The sequence below is a fragment of the Aegilops tauschii genome, chromosome 7 (assembly GCF_002575655.3).
Source record: "Aegilops tauschii subsp. strangulata cultivar AL8/78 chromosome 7, Aet v6.0, whole genome shotgun sequence".
Lineage (NCBI taxonomy): Eukaryota > Viridiplantae > Streptophyta > Magnoliopsida > Poales > Poaceae > Aegilops > Aegilops tauschii.
The window spans coordinates 266007870-266025583 of NC_053041.3; positions in this window are offsets into that span (position 1 = coordinate 266007870).

Below are 17714 nucleotides of genomic sequence, written 5' to 3' on the forward strand. Positions count from 1 at the left end.
AAGGTATCAATCCAGTAGGAGACCACGCTCAAGTCCCACGCACCTACACAAACAAATAAGAACCTTGCAACCAACGCGATAAAGGGGTTGTCAACCCCTTCACGGCCACTTGCAAAAGTGAGATCTGATAGAGATGATAAGATAATATTTTTGGTATTTTTATGATAAAGATAAAAAGTGAAGATTGCAAAATAAAAATAGATTGGAAACTTATATGGTGGAAAATAGACCCGGGGGCCATAGGTTTCACTAGTGGCTTCTCTCAAGATAGCATAAGTATTACGGTGGGTGAGCAAATTACTGTCGAGCAATTGATAGAATTGAGCATAGTTATGAGAATATCTAGGTATGATCATGTCTATAGGCATCATGTCCGTAACAAGTAGACCGACTCCTGCCTGCATCTACTACTATTACTCCACACATCGACCGCTATCCAGCATGCATCTAGACTATTAAGTTCATAAGAACGGAGTAACGCTTTAAGCAAGATGACATGATGTAGAGGGATAAACTCATGCAATATGATATAAACCCCATCTTTTTATCCTCGATGGCAACAATACAATACGTGTCGTTTCCCCTACTGTCACTGGAATCGAGCACCGCAAGATTGAACCCAAAGCTAAGCTCTTCTCCCATTGCAAGAAAGATCAAACCAAACTGATAATTCGGAGAGACTTGCAAAGATAACCAATCATACATAAAAGAATTCAGAGAGGATTCAAATATTGTTCATAGATAATCTTGATCATAAACACACAATTCATCGGATCTCGACAAACACACCGCAAAAGAAGATTACATCGAATAGATCTCCGAGAGAATCGAGGAGAACTTTGTATTGAGATCCAAAGAGAGAGAAGAAGCCATCTAACTAATAACTATGGACTTGAAGGTCTGAGGTAAACTACTCACACATCATCGGAGAGGCTATGGTGTTGATGTAGAAGCCCTCCATGATCAATGCCCCTCTTGCGAAGCGCCGGAAAAGGCCCCAAGATGGGATCTCACGGGTACAGAAGGTTGCGGCGGTGGAAATAGGGTTTTTGCTCCTCTACTGATGGTTTGGGGGTACGTAGGTATATATAGGAGGACGAAGTAGGTCGGTGGAGCCACGAGGGGCCCACGAGGGTGGAGGGCGCGCCCAGGGGGGTAGGCGCCCCCTGCCTTGTGGCCTCCTCGTTGATTGCTTGACGTCCACTCCAAGTCCTCTGGATCACGTTTGTTCCGAAAATCATGTTCCCGAAGGTTTCATTCCGTTTGGACTCCGTTTGATATTCTTTTCCTTCGAAACACTGAAATAGGCAAAAAAAACATCAATTTGGCGTGGGCCTCCGGCTAATAGGTTAGTCCCAAAATAATATAAAAGTGTATAATAAAGCCCATTAAACATCTAAAACAGAATATATAATAGCATGGAACAATCAAAAATTATAGATATGTTGGAGACGTATCAGTTTACAAGATGGTACTAACTATTATACCTTGCCTTTTTTATTCCTTTGCCCCATTTCCAATATAGAGAAGATATTTATGCACATCCTTGTTTTCAGGGTTCACTGATGATTACCTCTCAAACCACCTCTGTGGTCAGGAGGCGAGGAAAGTTTTCATACAACACCCACGCTTCAATATTGAAGTGTTCCTGAAGAGGTCGAAGGATGGACGGTCAATCATCCATAGGCACTGGCCTAAAGTTGCAAAGACCTTCAGCATGAATGAAGGCTCAATATTCGCCTTCCGGTTCAGCAGTTTCCCAGATGAGATGCATCTGTCTATGTACCCGTCTATGATGCTAATTTCGAAAGGTTCGAGATGTTGCACGTGAAACATGCTGCTGGTGCAGTTGTGTAATGGTGTAGCTGAGTGCTGAAGCTATATCATGTTGTACTCGGATGTATTTCAATTATGAAATCCTGCTTCCTTAATATGTAAATGAAGTATATTATGTGCTTAATATGAATGTCAATTAGATTAGTAAATGGATTATTAATAATAGGGCAATTAGCCTGCTAATTGGCCAATTAGCCTGCTAATTGGGTTTTCCTATTGCAAATGGTTATTGTGAAAACACCGTGGGCGATGACCTCAGGCAACGCACATAGTTTCTAGGAATAAACCGTGTTGGATCAATGAACAATCACACACGACATTCTCTTGAAAACTGTTTGCGTTACGCCACCTTGCGCAAACGTTTTCCTTGGAGTGACTGTGTGGGATGTATATACGAACGGAAATGTTTAGCAGGGACTGACTGTGTGGGCTGTACTTACGACCGAAAATGATTTTGCCTGTATAATTGTATTTTTTAGCACTATTGTATGTATAACCGTATTTGGTCGATCACCGGTCGCACACGACCTCATTTTGCCGAGCGTGTGTGCCAGGAGGGCATATCCCCGACGGTTTCTGGGTCGTGTGGGAAGGACCCCCCCTATCGCAGTCACTCACTAGGTGATGGTTCCGAACGCCGTCGCGGAAAGGGGTTAAAAACCGTTTGTATAGCACTAACGTGTACCAGTGAAGGTAACCTAATGCTTTCATGGACATCATCATATGTAGAATTCACTCTATGGATATGGATATCCTTGTACGTTCCTTGTGGGACTAACCCATGTAGGTATTGAAAGTGCAACACTAAAAATGATTGCTCCGAATGATCTACATCAACATTGAGCATACACATCTTCACTATCTAGAAGAAGTCATCGTCGACAAAACCCAAGGTTAGTTCATCCCTCTTTGGGGGAATATCACATCGAGGGGGAGCTTTGCTCTAAAAATATTGAGCTAAAGCAACTCCAATGGTGTGAACACTTTAATGCTTTATGTAAAATTGGCAACCCCACTTGTGCTTAAACGATGAGTATGACCTATGATCAAATGTTAATCATTTGACTCCTAAGTCAATATACTCATATATAGATGACCCAGTCATCGCCAGTTGCTTGATAGATGCTAGAGTTGGTTGTGCATGTTTGACACATATTTCGTTTGCTATTTTATTGTGTGAGCATGTTGGTTTGCATAATTTCTCCATTCGAGGACATCCATTTGTCGTTTTGATTGACTTGGTTTTGTTTGCCAAGTGGATGTACAAGAATGCCTAAGAACCTCCCCTAGCTATCTATGCATTCTTGTCTCAAATTCTTTTCATGCTATATCACAAAAATGGAACAAGTCTTTTCCGGACCCTCTGGGTGAGGAGCACTCAGAGCCATCGATCCGACTAGGGCTGACCTCCAAATCCTTCTTGATGCATTTTGGTCAAACAACACACTTAAACTCGGTCGAACCGAAGTCATAAAGACTGATCTAGGTTTTCATCTTGGCGCTACGGATTAGACCAACTCGGTCCCATCGATTTGCTGTAACTACAGGCAGTGCACATCTCGGTGCCACCGATTTGTTCCACTTGGTGCCACCGACAGCACATGGGTATATATATCCAGCAGACCTTACAGTTGAAAAATTCTTCAAATGTCACGAACCCGCGCCCCGTTGCTGCCGCCTCCCTGGTCTCCGGATCGTCGCCATCGTCTCCTATGCGCCTTCGCCGGAGTACTCCACCGTTGTCAATGGAATCAACTTCGCTGTTGCCGGCGTAGAGGATCTCCATCGAGTTAGGGTGAGATTCGATCTCCTCGTGGTTCTTTTCTCTGATTCAATGCACAAGGATTTTGCCATGTATCTTGCTAGGAATGAAATTCATCTATCCACCAGATAAGTTCATTAAAACAGATTCGAGCAAAAATATTAGGTTTAGGTTTCCGCCGAATGCATCTCGGACCGACCGAATAGGAATTTTTGGTCACACCGATTTGGCCCTGGCCATTTCATACGTCTCCAACTCCAACGTATCTATAATTTTTTGATTGTTCCATGCTGTTATATTATCATTTTTGGATGTTTTATATTCATTTTATAGCAACTTTATATCAATTTTGGGGACTAATCTATTGACATAGTGCCCAGTGCCAGTTGCTGTTTTTTGCTTGTTTTTTACTTCGCAGAATATCCATATCAAACGGAGTCCAAACGCAGCAAAACTTTTTGGAGATTTTTTTCTGCCCAGAAGACACCTTGGGAGCCAAGGAAGCACCAGAGGGGAGGCCCGTGGGGCCCACAAGACACCAGGGCGCGCCAGAGGCCCCGAGTGTGCCCAGGTGGGTAGTGGGGACCACGGGATTCCTTTCCACCGCCTCTCACCTCTATAAATACCCAAATATTCCAGAAACCCCAGGGGAGTCGATGAAACACAATTCCATCTGCCGCAAGTTCCAGAACTACGAGATCCAATCTAGAGCCCTATTGCAGCACCTTGCCGGAGGGGAACACGATCACGGAGGGGTTCATCATCCTCATTGGTGCTCCTCCTATGATGTGTGAGTAGTTTACCACAGACCTACGGGTCCGTTGGTAGTAGCTAGATGGCTTATTCTCTCTTTTTGATTCTCAATACAATGTTCTCCTCGATGTTCTTGGAGATCTATTTGATGCAATGACTTTTTGCCGTGTGTTTGTTGGGTCTGATGAATTGCGAGTTTATGATCAGTTCTATCTATGAATATTATTTGAGTCTTCTTTGATCTCTTATATGCATGATTGTTATAGCCTCGCATTTCTTCTCCGAAACTTTGGTTTGGTTTGGCCAACTAGATTGATTTTTCTTGCAATGGGAAGAGGTGCTTTGTGATGGGTTCCATCTTGCGGTATCCTCCCGTAGTGATAGAAGGGGTAGCAAGGCACACCTATATCATTGCTATTAAAGATAAAAAGATGGGGTCCATTCCTACATGAATAGATCTTGTCTACATCATGTCATCGTTCTTATTGCATTACTCTGTTTCTTCATGAACTTAATACAGAAGATGCAGGTTGGATAGCGGTCGATGTGTGGAGTAATGGTAGTAGATGCAGGCAGGAGTCGGTCTACTAATCTTGGACGTGATGCATATATACATGATCATTGCCTTGCATACCGTCATAATTATTTTCTCTTTTATCAATTTCCCAACAGTAATTTGTTTACCCATCGTATGCTATTTTCTCGAGAGAAGTCACTAGTGAAATGGCCCCCGAGTCTATCTTTTATCATATTGTTTTCAGATCTATTATTCCAAAAACCCAAAAATACCTTGCTGCACTTTTTCATTTTTGTGTGTGTTTTCACTAGATCTATTTATCCAATCTCATACAATTTTATCTATCTTTTTATCGAGGAGGGATTGACAACCCCTCTTACGCGTTGGGTTGCAAGTATTTGTTATTTGTGTGCAGGTACCGTCTACATAGTGTTGCTTGGTTATCCTACTTGATTGATAACCTTGGTTTCATAACTGAGGGAAATACTTACCATTGCTGTGCCGCATCATTCTCTCCTCTTCGGGGAAAATACCAATGCAGATACAAGCAATCACTGAACCTGTAGTGCCACAGCGTTGGCGCGAGGCGGAGCATGGACGGCAGCAAAGCAACATCGTCCACCTTCAAAACTGAGCTCCTCGAGATGATCTAGGGCGGGGGATAAGAACCACTTATCGAACTTGGCTTGGACCTTGTAGTTGGTACTGAACATGCAGATGTCAAGGCGTCCGGCCGGCCTCGGGTGCGATGTAAGGATCTTGGAGACTACGGCCATGCGTTTGCAATCCCCGTCGCGCAGGCAGCTGTCATTAGTGAGGTTGACAAGGACGCGGCGCCAGAGGGGGCACCACCGCTGATAGAGCAGGGAGGTCCGCATGACATATTTGGAGGGGAGGAGGGCGATGATGACGAGCAGCATGTCATCGGGGAGACTGCTGATGAAGTCCAGGCTCGCCGGATGCGGTTTTGGCTCGAGCCACCTCTGCTTGTTGGCTGCCTTGCCGTGCACTCAGTCGGTGGCGACGCAGTTGTACATGTGTGCTGGTGTCTATTGTGTGCTGGGTGTGCACGAGTGCGTCCTTGTGTGCATTCCGCCGTGTAGTGGTGTAGTGTGCGCGAGTGTGTCCTTCACGCGGAAGAAGTGTGCCCTCAATTTAGTAGCGCGCAAGGTGCTACCGCGAGTGTGAATTCAACTTTTTTTACTTCACTGCATGTCAGACGGGCCTCTAGCTTTTTTATTTTCACCCACTGCCACATGGGCCAGCACACCAAGATTGAGAACACGAGCTGACAATGTAGCATGTGGACTGGTTGACCGGTCAACTAAACAATATACGGAGCTATACGCTGACACGGCGACCGTATAGAGAGCTATACCTGACACGGTGATAGGGAGGCCTGTGAGAGATTGTAGAGATAGAGAAAGAGCTACTCTCTCCGTTCGATAATGTAGTGCCGATAATTTTTTGAAAAGTCAAACTTTTGAAACTTTGACCAAGTTTATAAAGAAATTACTTATATCTACAATATCAACATGGGTGGGAGATCGAGTGACAAGGTGTGTGCATGATAGAAGATACCCCGAGAGAGATCGAGATAGACGTAGGGATGGAAGGAGACAATACGTGTGTTCGTGATGGATAGTGAGAGATAGTCATACTTAGGGGCGAGTTCATGTGCCTATGGTGGAGTGAGAGATTATGGTACTTAGGGGGGTGCGTGTCACATAGAGAGAGAACAAGGGATGAGAGTGTTAGATGGGTCTATGTAGTGCGAGCGAGATATGTGTATGTGTGACCTAGGGAGATATAAAGTTTGAGAGAGATAGAGGAGCCCCGATACGGCTGAGTGGTGCATCAGAGAGTTGAGAGAGGGAAAGAGATACTCCATCCGTTCGATAATGAAGTGCATATAATTTTTTTGGAAGTCAAACTTCGGAAAGTTTGACCAGGTTTACATAGAAAATTATTTATATCTACAATACCAAAGAATACATGATATGAAACTACATCTTGTGATGAATCTAATGATATATGTTTGTCGTTCTAGATGTAAATGTTTTTCTCCATGTACCTGGCCAAAATTTGTGAGGTATTACTTTTCAAAAATCTATATGCTATGGACCAAACAGAGTACCTAAGTCGAGAGAGATCAAGTGTGTGTCAAGGAGAAAGAGCGAGTGTGCAAAAATAGTGTGTGTGTGTGTGTGTGAAAGAGAAAGGGACAACAAATGGTAAAATAGAGAGAGAGAGCGAGAGAGCGAGAGTGTGTGCGTGTCTTATGCAAACATATGAGACATGCATCTTCGAGATAGAAAGCGAGGGGAGGAGATACACAGAGATAGCTAGTGCATGGTTGTTTGCAACGGAGAGAGACCCCCCTATAGCACCTGTCCAATAGAGGTCTGACCAACAAGGGACAAAGGTCGAGAGGGACGTATGGAGAAGATGGATGCATAGGGAGGAAGAGAGGGCATGTTTGTGATAGAGAGATCCCCTCGAGATCATGGGGGGGACTATATGGGTGGGAGATCGAGGGATGAGGTGTGTGTGCGATAGAAAGATGCCCTGAGAGAAATCGACATAGACCAGGTGAGGGAAAGAGGCAATGCGTATGTTTGTGTGGAGACTGAGAAATAGTCATATACCTAGGGGGACTGCGTGTGCCTACAATGGAGTGAGAGACAGTCGTACTTAGCCAGGCGTGAGATTGTGTGCGTTTGCATGTGCGTGTCAGATGGAGAGAGAATGAGGGAGAGAGATAGAGAGTTTTAGATGGGTCTATCTAGTGCAAGTGAGATATGCATGTGTATGTGTGACCTAGGGAGATGGAGAGTTGGAGAGAGAGAGGGAGAAGGTCCCCAAGACGACGGAGTGGTACGTGAGAGAGTTACATATAACGAGCTAGGGAATTTGTGTGTTTACGATGAGTGCACCCTAGGTATTTAGCTTGGACTAGAGAATCATACATTGTGTGTGAGAGAGACCTATACATGGAGTGTGCATCCGAACTTGAAAGACCGAGAGAGAGAGACCGACAAGGTTTGTGTTTGTATGTGTGCGATAGAAACAAAGATTGTCGGCTAGAGAGAGAACATGAGTCCAGGAGAGGGGAGGTCGCATTTATGCATCGAAGATTGATATGAACCATGTTTCCATATAAATTTGCATTCAAATATTTGAATTGGAGAACATGGTGTTTGCAATCCACACATGAACGGAGATATGCGTATCAAACAATTTCATTAATTTGACTTTCAACATGTTCATGGAGTACTATAATACAACATGCTACTCAATTGAGGTGTTCAATTTTGGATTTAGTCTAGAATTATGACCGGGTGAATGAGCTATTTCATTGAATCGAGATATTTCATTTTGGGTTTGATTCCCGCTTTGAGTGGGTCAACTATTTGTCAAATAGTAAATCGGTAGCAACGAGCATGTAAAAACACATTAGTCCCGAGCATCATCTCACCATCTAAAAAAGAAGTGGCAAGCTAATATTTCAAAATTTATTCGAACCGACTTGGTAAGATAGATGTGGATGCTCATTCTCCCAACATTTGAACGAACCGCTAAAAACCCTCTGCTCGGTGGAATTCGCCCGAGCAAATAAATGGGAGACGCGAAATTACTGGACTATCCGGGACCCACATCAATTGGCTAGTTGTACATCAAGGGTAGGTTTGTAACTTCATGCAAGCAAGCCCTTTCCTCGGCTGAAATGACATGTGCTGAATAATTCATAAACCAGGGGCGGCAAAACACCCTCTCCTCGGGCAAAATGGCAGGTGCCGAACAATTCATAAACCATGGGCGGCAAAACACCATCTCCTCAGACGACATCGCTCGCGCCCACTATTTCAAAACACGCCCTCCTCGCCCAAAATCGCTGGCGCCCACTATTTGGGAGAAGCAAAGTTACCCTACTATCCCCGACCCTCAAGACACAGACCCAAGCCCAGAATCCAAAAGGCAGGGATAGAACTGTAACTTCCCCCACATCTCAAACAAATGCGTCCGTAAGACATGGTTGCCCCTTCCAATTCCCCATTCATACACTATGGGCGCCAAATAACCTTCTCCTCGGTCGCGAAACCTTAGCCCTTCTACATGGTGCCCCACTGCAACAAATTCACCTCCGCCCTCCTCCCCAATGTCGGAGCCACTGTCCGTTTGCCGTCGTGCACTGGACCATGTGCCTCTTAGTCTGTGCTATCGGAGCTGCCTCAACGACGACCGCGTGAATCATACAGGAGCCGATTCACCCGCGCCATTGTGCACGGCGCCGGAGCGGCTCCAACTTCAGACGCGTCCAGGGCCCCGGCGCTGCTTCCCCGTAGCCATCGACCATCGCAACATATCTGCTTTCCCACCGACGGTAGCCACCGCAACCATGCCGGCCTCACCGACTCGACAACTGGAGCTACCTACTAAACCAAGCGGCAAGATAGGTCATACACTCATCTTAAATCACTTTATTTATACGTGAGTCGCCTAAATTTTTATTCTGGGCCAGTCGATTCCCAATGGACAGAAGCAGGATCCCTTGAGGCGGCGGAGCTCCCAGGCTGCGAGTTGGCTGGGGCAGTTGTGTCTCGGTGTCTATCATAGGGGTGCGGGGGCGCAAGTTCGCCGCGGAAGCAGCGGTTAGGTGCATATATTAGTGTTGCGTGGGTTGAAGGTACTGCCACCGCTGGATCTAGATGACAGCGAGTCTTTGTGGTTTGGACGGCGGCGGCGCAACCACGGCAGTGCGATGGGCGGGCGGCGGGGTTTTGGTCGGAGCTGTCATGGCCAGGGACCGCGGAGGCAGTCTGCTCTACCGGTGGCCACTCGCTCTTCGGGGAAGATTCTGAATAGTGTCAGACGGGAGGCACAAGACGGCCATCCAGCCATCCGGCGTAGATCGGACAGTACCAAAAAAAAGCGTGTGACCCCAATTTAGTTTTCAATCAACAGACGTGTGACCAGTCTCGTACCCTAGTGTTGATCTCCTAGGGTATTTTTTCATATCAGAGATATGTGTCATTCTTAACATTATGTGTTTTCTGCATCTTCAGCCACATCGTCTTCGTTCTCACGGTAGCTGCTCCAACAAGGGAAGCATACACCAGAAGGGATCCATAGTCCCCACTTCTTGTTTAGGAGTTAACGTTGTTCCATAGTTCAGATAAGAGACTTGTTCATGCGTTAACGCTAGTCCACAGTTATCATCCATCAGCCAATGCTATCCTATAGGCTGGTGATTATACCACTTCTAGTATTACCTATGTTGTTGTTCTTTAATACTTTTGTGTGCCATCTAGTTAATCTCAAGTGCAAACAATACATATTCTGTAGCTGTCATTTGTGTTCTCCCTTTAGGTTTTTAGACCTGTTGGTGTTAGTTAAGTCCAATCCTACTATTTATGTCGTCTCTTACAGGCAATCTAACAACTAGTTATCTTCGATGCATGTCAAATATAATTGCACACACGGATATATCCACAAGAACCTGGCGGAGCAATGTAACGGCCAACAAACTTGACGACAATGATATCCAATATCATGGAATAGTTAAATGCAGTTCTTCAAAAGAGTTGCAGAAAGATGATGAATCCTATTCACCCCACAAGGTCCTTGCTCTAACTTAGCCCGTGATATGGGTACATCATGCATATAATGCCGTGGAGTGCATTTGCTCTATTGCAATGCCATGTGCTTAGCCTACTGTCAGTGTACAAAAGTAGGGGCCTTTCTGTACCCATTTACTTGTGCACGGGCAGTCGTAGCCACACCTGCGGCCATGCTTGGCGGGACAGAGGAAGGGAAGGTATGAGACTGCCAAGGCAGCACCCAAGCCAGAGGCATGACGAGCAAAGGGGCAAGATGGACTTCCCCCGGCAACACCTTGCCGGGGCGGCTTATGTGGCACCCCGATCCACATGGAGCAGGGGGCCCTCGCACGTCAGCCCAGGATAACACCTAACGCACGACAGGTCCATGATACGACATTCTAGGTACAAGAATATTCATCAATTACATGACATAGATCAGTATATCATTGATGAATACAATGTGTGACATAGCTCTAAGGCTATTTAAATGGCGGCGGAAGTCTTGGTTCGGCAGCATATCGACTCTGGCTGGGCACCACAACTCACGGGACTGGCAAGGTTACAGCCTAGCGCAACCAAACGAGTAAACAATCCAGGCACGACCTACAAACTGGCATGACACGCCAGGTCAGTACATTGAATGTACTTGCAAGACAACCAAATACATAGCATCCAAACGAACAGATGACAAAGCAAGAACCGAGCGCATGCAACAACCTACCTCATAACAGTAACTAAGCATCGCATGATATTAACAAGAGACATAGATCAAACTAATCATGGACAACATCATAGCATTTTCTAACATGGCAACAACATGACATATCAAAACATGCTCCTAACATTGCAATAGCAAAACATAGCATAGTATCTCAATTATAACGTGGCATAGATACATCTACGAGACATGGATTCATGCATAAACTATGCTGAAAATAAACTACCAGTTACCTCTCATGACGACATACTGTATTAACATTATGCAACAATCTCTTACTCCGTCACGGCTCCTCGGAGCAAACTCATGACTCACCGAGACCTCGTCTCGTGATCATATCAAAACATCACCGTGACTTCTCACGACTATATCATAGTCCAAGGCACCACATTATTTATCACATATTAGTTATCAACTTAGTTATTTCAGGTTTATCCTCCATTTCGACCAAGACCCGATAGTTCCGACAAAACCGACCTACTGCCATGACACTCTCCCGGCCACATCGACTAACACCCGTTTTGGGTTCACTCCTGGGTGGCCTCGTGCCTACCAAAGGCATCAACGGCCACCGTCGTGGCAAAACATAAACGGTCCCAAACGGGGACATGAGCTCAAAAACAAACCTAGGCACACAAGGCTTATGTCCGCCTACCTGATCAGGGTAGCGCGCGCCCATAACCTTCCATCATTGGAGGCACCGGCGAGAGGCATGACACTAGATCGCATTAGAGCCTTCCAATAAAGGCAAATGTGGCTGCACTTAAGAAGTTCGATTTGGTGGCACTATGACTCGATCCCATTGTGATGGAGGAGGTTTGTTATTATTAAGTCACCTTATTATCTTCTCCATCATCATCAACATGCAAGCATGATTAACATGGATGCAACAATGAGCGTGAACATACCAATGCATGAACAAAATACCAAGCTACTTGAGTGAACAACTATAGCATACAGAACATGGCAATACCAGGTACTAGCATATCAACAGTGTACTATAATCATCACAACATTTATATCAAGGGCATGAAACTAATCCACAACAGACTCATGATATCATCAATAAATATATCTAGCATTTCAACAAATATAATAAAGGGCAAGCATGACATGGCAAGCAGTACAACATATACCACAACTAAAATAACTGCAGATGAAACAAATCGGAAACAACTGCAATTACACACACACAAGGTGCAGGCAAAGTCAACGTGCAAGTTCGGGGCTCATGATAAGAGGTTGGCTTGCCTGGGGTTGAGGAATACTCCGGGAAAAGTGTAGAATGATCGCGGAAAGATTTGCCGGAAACAGTTCTCTCTCAAAGGGGGCTGTTTACAGGCAAGGGCAAAGGGGTAATTTTCACTGTGTGAAAACATAATGAAAATGATACCAACGGAAAGATCTCGACGAACAGAGAACGTGAGCACTGGAATCACCCCAATTGGAGTTACGAGCGCAAAGTTGTGGCCGTTCACTTTTTAGGCAGAAAAGGCACTAAACAGTGAACGTTCACAAAATAGCCACTTCGGCGGGCGAGTCTGAAAAAGAGAAAGCGCATTCGAGAAAATACGTTTCCAGAGAATAGAAAGCGTATTTCAGGCAATACGTTTTCAGTAACAGAAAATGTATTACACCGAATACTTTCCAGAAACAGAAAGCGTATTCTTGGCCGGGCGTCTCCACTTACGCTGACGTGGACTCGGCTAAGTTCTTGACACGTGGGGTCGCGCAGGGAGGGGCCCGCCTGGCCTGGCCTTCTTCTTCCTCCCGCAGGGGAGCGAGCGTGGCCGAGGGAGACGGCCATCCCGACGGCGATCGCCGGCGCGTCCGGCCACCACTCGGGGCGCGCGACCTACCCAGAAGCTCAGGGTGGAGAGGCGCATCGGATGGGGGTGGTTCCTTCAGCCGACGAGCACTAGGGAGGGATCAGCAAGGCTCGCAGCAGAGAGGGGTTCGGCCGCCGGCGGCTACGACATTCTGGTGGGGAAGAGGAAAGGCCGAGGCCACGGAGAGGTTGGCCGGAGCCTGAGGGATGCAGTCGTGGTGAGGGAACAGAGAGGAGGGCTCGGGATCGCCGGAATCGAGCGGGTTCGAGGCGGCAGCCATGGCGATGTTGGGGGTCGGAGAGGGGCTTCGGGGAGGGATGAGTGGCTCGGGGAGGCGTAGAGGAGTGAGGAGAGGCTGCTGATGACCTCCAGAGGGTCGAGGGTGGGCTATTTATAGCCGGGGCAAGGACACCTGAGTCCGGCACCGCCGAGCGGTCCGTCAGTGGCTCTGGTCGTGCCCAAAGGTCACAGGGAGGCACGGGAAGCCGACGAGGGGGAAGCGACCGTGGCACAGAGGCTCACGGAGACGAGCAAAGCTCGAGGACAAGAGGAGGAAGAGGACAGAGGGGAGGAAGTAGACGATGGCCACGAGAGCGCACTGTGCGGTCATTGGAATGACTCGCCGGAGAAGAAAATGGAGGGGGCGAGAGGTCCAGGGGGAAGAGGACGCTGCGGGGGTGCTGTAGGACATTGATGAGGGCGCCAGAACCGGTCGGAGCAGATGTGCTGACGACAACAATGGCTAGACCACCGTTTTGGCTGGCGTCGCCAGTTGTCACCGCTGGCAAGGTACGCTCTGGCCTCCTTAATGATGCCAGCTCATGTCTACAGCGTAGTCCATCCAAGATAGAGCAGTACTGCGCTAAATAGACGAGCAAAGACACGGGGAGTGGAGTAAACCAAGCTCCACATGTTTGCTGTAGCAAACTTGACCACATCCTTGAGATCAAACCAAGGAGGTTAAAAGTAAAATTGTTGTCTGGGAGGATTTGGCTAGTAAGAACTATGGTCCTGGGATTTATGATGGCATTAGGACAATAATTTAACATAGTTGCAGTACAAATGCCAAATCTGGTCCAGAAACCAAGTGACGAAGAAGCACTCACTGGGAGTGTTGGATTGGGCTAAAACTTGGCAAATCCTGATGACTTGGGCATATAATGATGCTGTAAAAATTTCATACCAAACGGACTTGCCAAAGTAGTACTTCCTTCACAGCCGTTAATTCTGCCCAGAAACTTGAGAAAAATCCTCAGTGCAAATGGCTAACTGAAATGAGCCAAAATTTTGTGGAGATAGGTTATATGAGTAGGAGAAGGCTTAGGAAAATTTTCAGCCATAATGGAGCAAGATAAAATATACTTGCTTCACAAACTGAAAATTTGGACAAAAACAAAGAATTGCTCCTATGCTCACATAGTTCAATGGAATGAGCTGAATTTTGGTGGAGAATGATGATATGGTCATTAGAGACTGATGGAAAAGTTTCAGCTCATTTTGATCATCTATGAGGGTACTTCCTTCACAGACAAGCAATCTGAACAGAAACTTGAGAAAATTGCCAATGAAGATTGGATAGATGGATTGAGCTGATTTTTGGTATCGAGAGGTGATTTATCAATGTTAATCACCCTGCAAAATTTCAGCTCAAATGTATCAAGGGTTCAAGCACTTCCTTTGCAAAAATTTCAAACAGGGCAGAAACTTGCATTGGATCATGTGCTCAAATTATGACCCTTGAAACATGCGTTTGGATGGAAATGGTGAAGATATAGCAAGTAAAAGCTCCACAGATAATTTTGGAATTTTTCTTGCTATAAAAATGGTAGCTCCTTTGAAAAATGGCAGAAATGCAATATTGGCTTAAAATAGGAAAAGCAATTTTCCTCATTTAATTATGGCCAATATTTTTGCCAGAGCTAGGATTAGACATAAATATCATCTCCACAAATTTTCATGAATTTAGGAGATGGCTAGCTATGCCTTTGGATTTTATTCCTCAGATAGACTTTAAAAGGAATAAATCACAAATGAAAAATATTGCATAGGACTTAGCAATATTTTTGCATATCCAAGGTTTGAAAGGGTAGGAGGATCTCTGTTGGGATTTGGAAGATCAATAGATCAAGAGAAATGATGGCTCCTTTGCAAGCACAAAGGAAATATTTAAATTCCAAAAATTGGAATTAGGGTTTTGATGGATTTGAGATGATGCAACTGAGATCTTGCCCACTAACAAAGACATGAGCAAGGTTTGAAAGGTTGGAAATGACAAGAATTGTCAGAGTCATCCAGCAAACTCGGGAGAAAATTTGAAAAATGATTGCCAGGAAGGAATAACAGCACAAAAATTGATAACCCAATTTTGGGGCTATTACATCTCTTCCCCCCTTAAAAGAATCTCGTCCTCGAGATCCCTAGGGTTACAGTAACCATGAAATGATAGCCACACCGAGCAAAACCTCTGGGTTAATTTTTAACCCGTTGGTCAGATACAGACGGGTTGGGGCATCGATAATTGGTACACCCAGGAAGAGATATGGGCAAAACAGGGTTACCTTCACGGCTAGGGGCACTCGAGATCAAACTCCCGAAAAAATGCTGGATGCACCCCAATGAACAGTGGTTTCACCTGCTGACACGTGGGTCCAGGGCCCACTGCCGGCCTCCTTCTTCTACCTCCAGCATGCTGCTTCTTCTTCGTCGCTGCTTCGCGTGCGGCTTGGAACAACGCGCATCTAGCTCCTAGGGCAATGAGGACCCTAGTACCGTAGTGCGCTGCGTACACGATGTCGGTGCAGAGAGCACTCACGTCGCAGGGCAGCACCTTGTCGGCACTACTCGCGGATTCACCTCTTCGACACCGGTGATCGAGCGACGAGCGGTTTCTCCTGGACCTCGCTCACCGTACACCAGGGTTGGGCTATAAAAGACGGCAACGCGGCTCTCCTCCAACGCAAAAACACAATGCCGCTCTACTACCTCTGTGGTTTGGGTGAGATCGAGCCGAGCTCCTTCGGTGAGGAGGTGTTTTTGGCGGCGCTGCTGGGCACGCTGATCGGCTCGTCGATCCTCCTACTGATTCTCATCAGGAATGATCGGGTTTGGGACAACGCGCAGCTAGGTGCGGTGGCTTGAGATGCGGGAGAAGATGGTGCACTGAGTGGTCCTCCACCACGCTTGATCCTCCATCGCTTTGCGCCAGCGGAGTAATCGTGTGCTGCGGTGGAGCGGGGTGGCGACTTGCCTGCGCCACGCAAGGCAGAGACGATGGTGGTGGTGGGGTCTAGATGCAGGTGAGGTGGCTGCACCAGCTCAGGAAGCACACTGGGATACGGGAAAAATTTCGTGGATTGCTCCATGAAAAAGTAGGTGTCGAGGTAGAATCGGAGTTGAAATCTGTATTGGGGTAGATGTACTGGATCGAGTGAAATAAAGTTGGCAGTGTTCCCCCGGAAATAAAATCGGGAAAAAGAATTAGAGACGAGGAATTGCCAGACGGAAATGCCTCTGCGAGGCTCTGGGTCTAGAAATCCGGCACACGGGGTATGCACAGATAGAGAGGGATACATGACTTTGCATTCCCCCGAGTACTGCCCGAATGTACTCGTGGGTGAACCGGGTATGCGTACAGTATGCAGCATAATCTAAACTAGCAAACAGACAGATGCAACGAATATGCAAAAGGAAAAACACATCAGACAAATCATACTAAAGTGTTTTAATGCTAGTGGGTAATTGTACTCCTGGTATACATATACCTACACCAGCGCGCATTTTATTATAGACTCGAGACAAGTCAATCTTATTTAGTGTATGTGATCTACTGATTAAAATCTTGTTAGAAACATATTGCCAGTACTGTCAAACATTTCTGCTTGACAGGGAGACAACCAAAAACAAAACCAACAAGCAAGAAAACATACAGAGAACAAATCATACGGTTTACAAACAGTACAAGCATACAACAAAGCATGAAAGCGCTAAAAGAAACAACTCACTCCGGGATACATAGTTCTATCCTCATATCGAGGATGAACAGACTGACTAACCTACTCGCAGAATCATCTCACTGCGTGACTGAGATCACCCAGAGGGCTGGTCTTGCTGGGGCTCTCCTGGAGGACGGAGACTGAGCCAATCTTCACCTTCATCGTCGGACACTTCTATGGGTTGGGGCTCAACTGCTGGGGGTGCGACTGGAACTGATCCAAGCAAATGTTGTCGGTGAATACGGTAAAGAGCCTTGTTGAAGGAGTCGAGGGTGATGATGTCTGGCTTCACCCACGGCACAGGCTGAGAGGGTAGCACTGAGCTGTATGGCATGGGGTGGATGGCTTGAGATGCAAATTGACGAGCCTCACGATAAGCTTCTGTGACAACCCGAGTAGCGTCGCGATCCAAGGCTCTAAACTTGGCAATCATCTTAGCAATCATCATTCCCTGGGCAGTGATATATTGCACCAGGCGAGCGATTGCTGGGTCATCTGCCTGGATAGTGATGGGGTGCTTGCTTCCTAATTCTGCCGCAACAGGGAAGAAGCAGAACTCCTGCTTCTCCGCAACTTGCGAAAATTGGGTTCGGAGGTATAGGATAGCCTCCACAGCAGCGGCCTGAATGGCCAACTCAGTAATTGGCATGGATCTGCCCTGAAAAATCAAGGGTTGGCCATCTTCCGCAGGACCTAGGTAGATA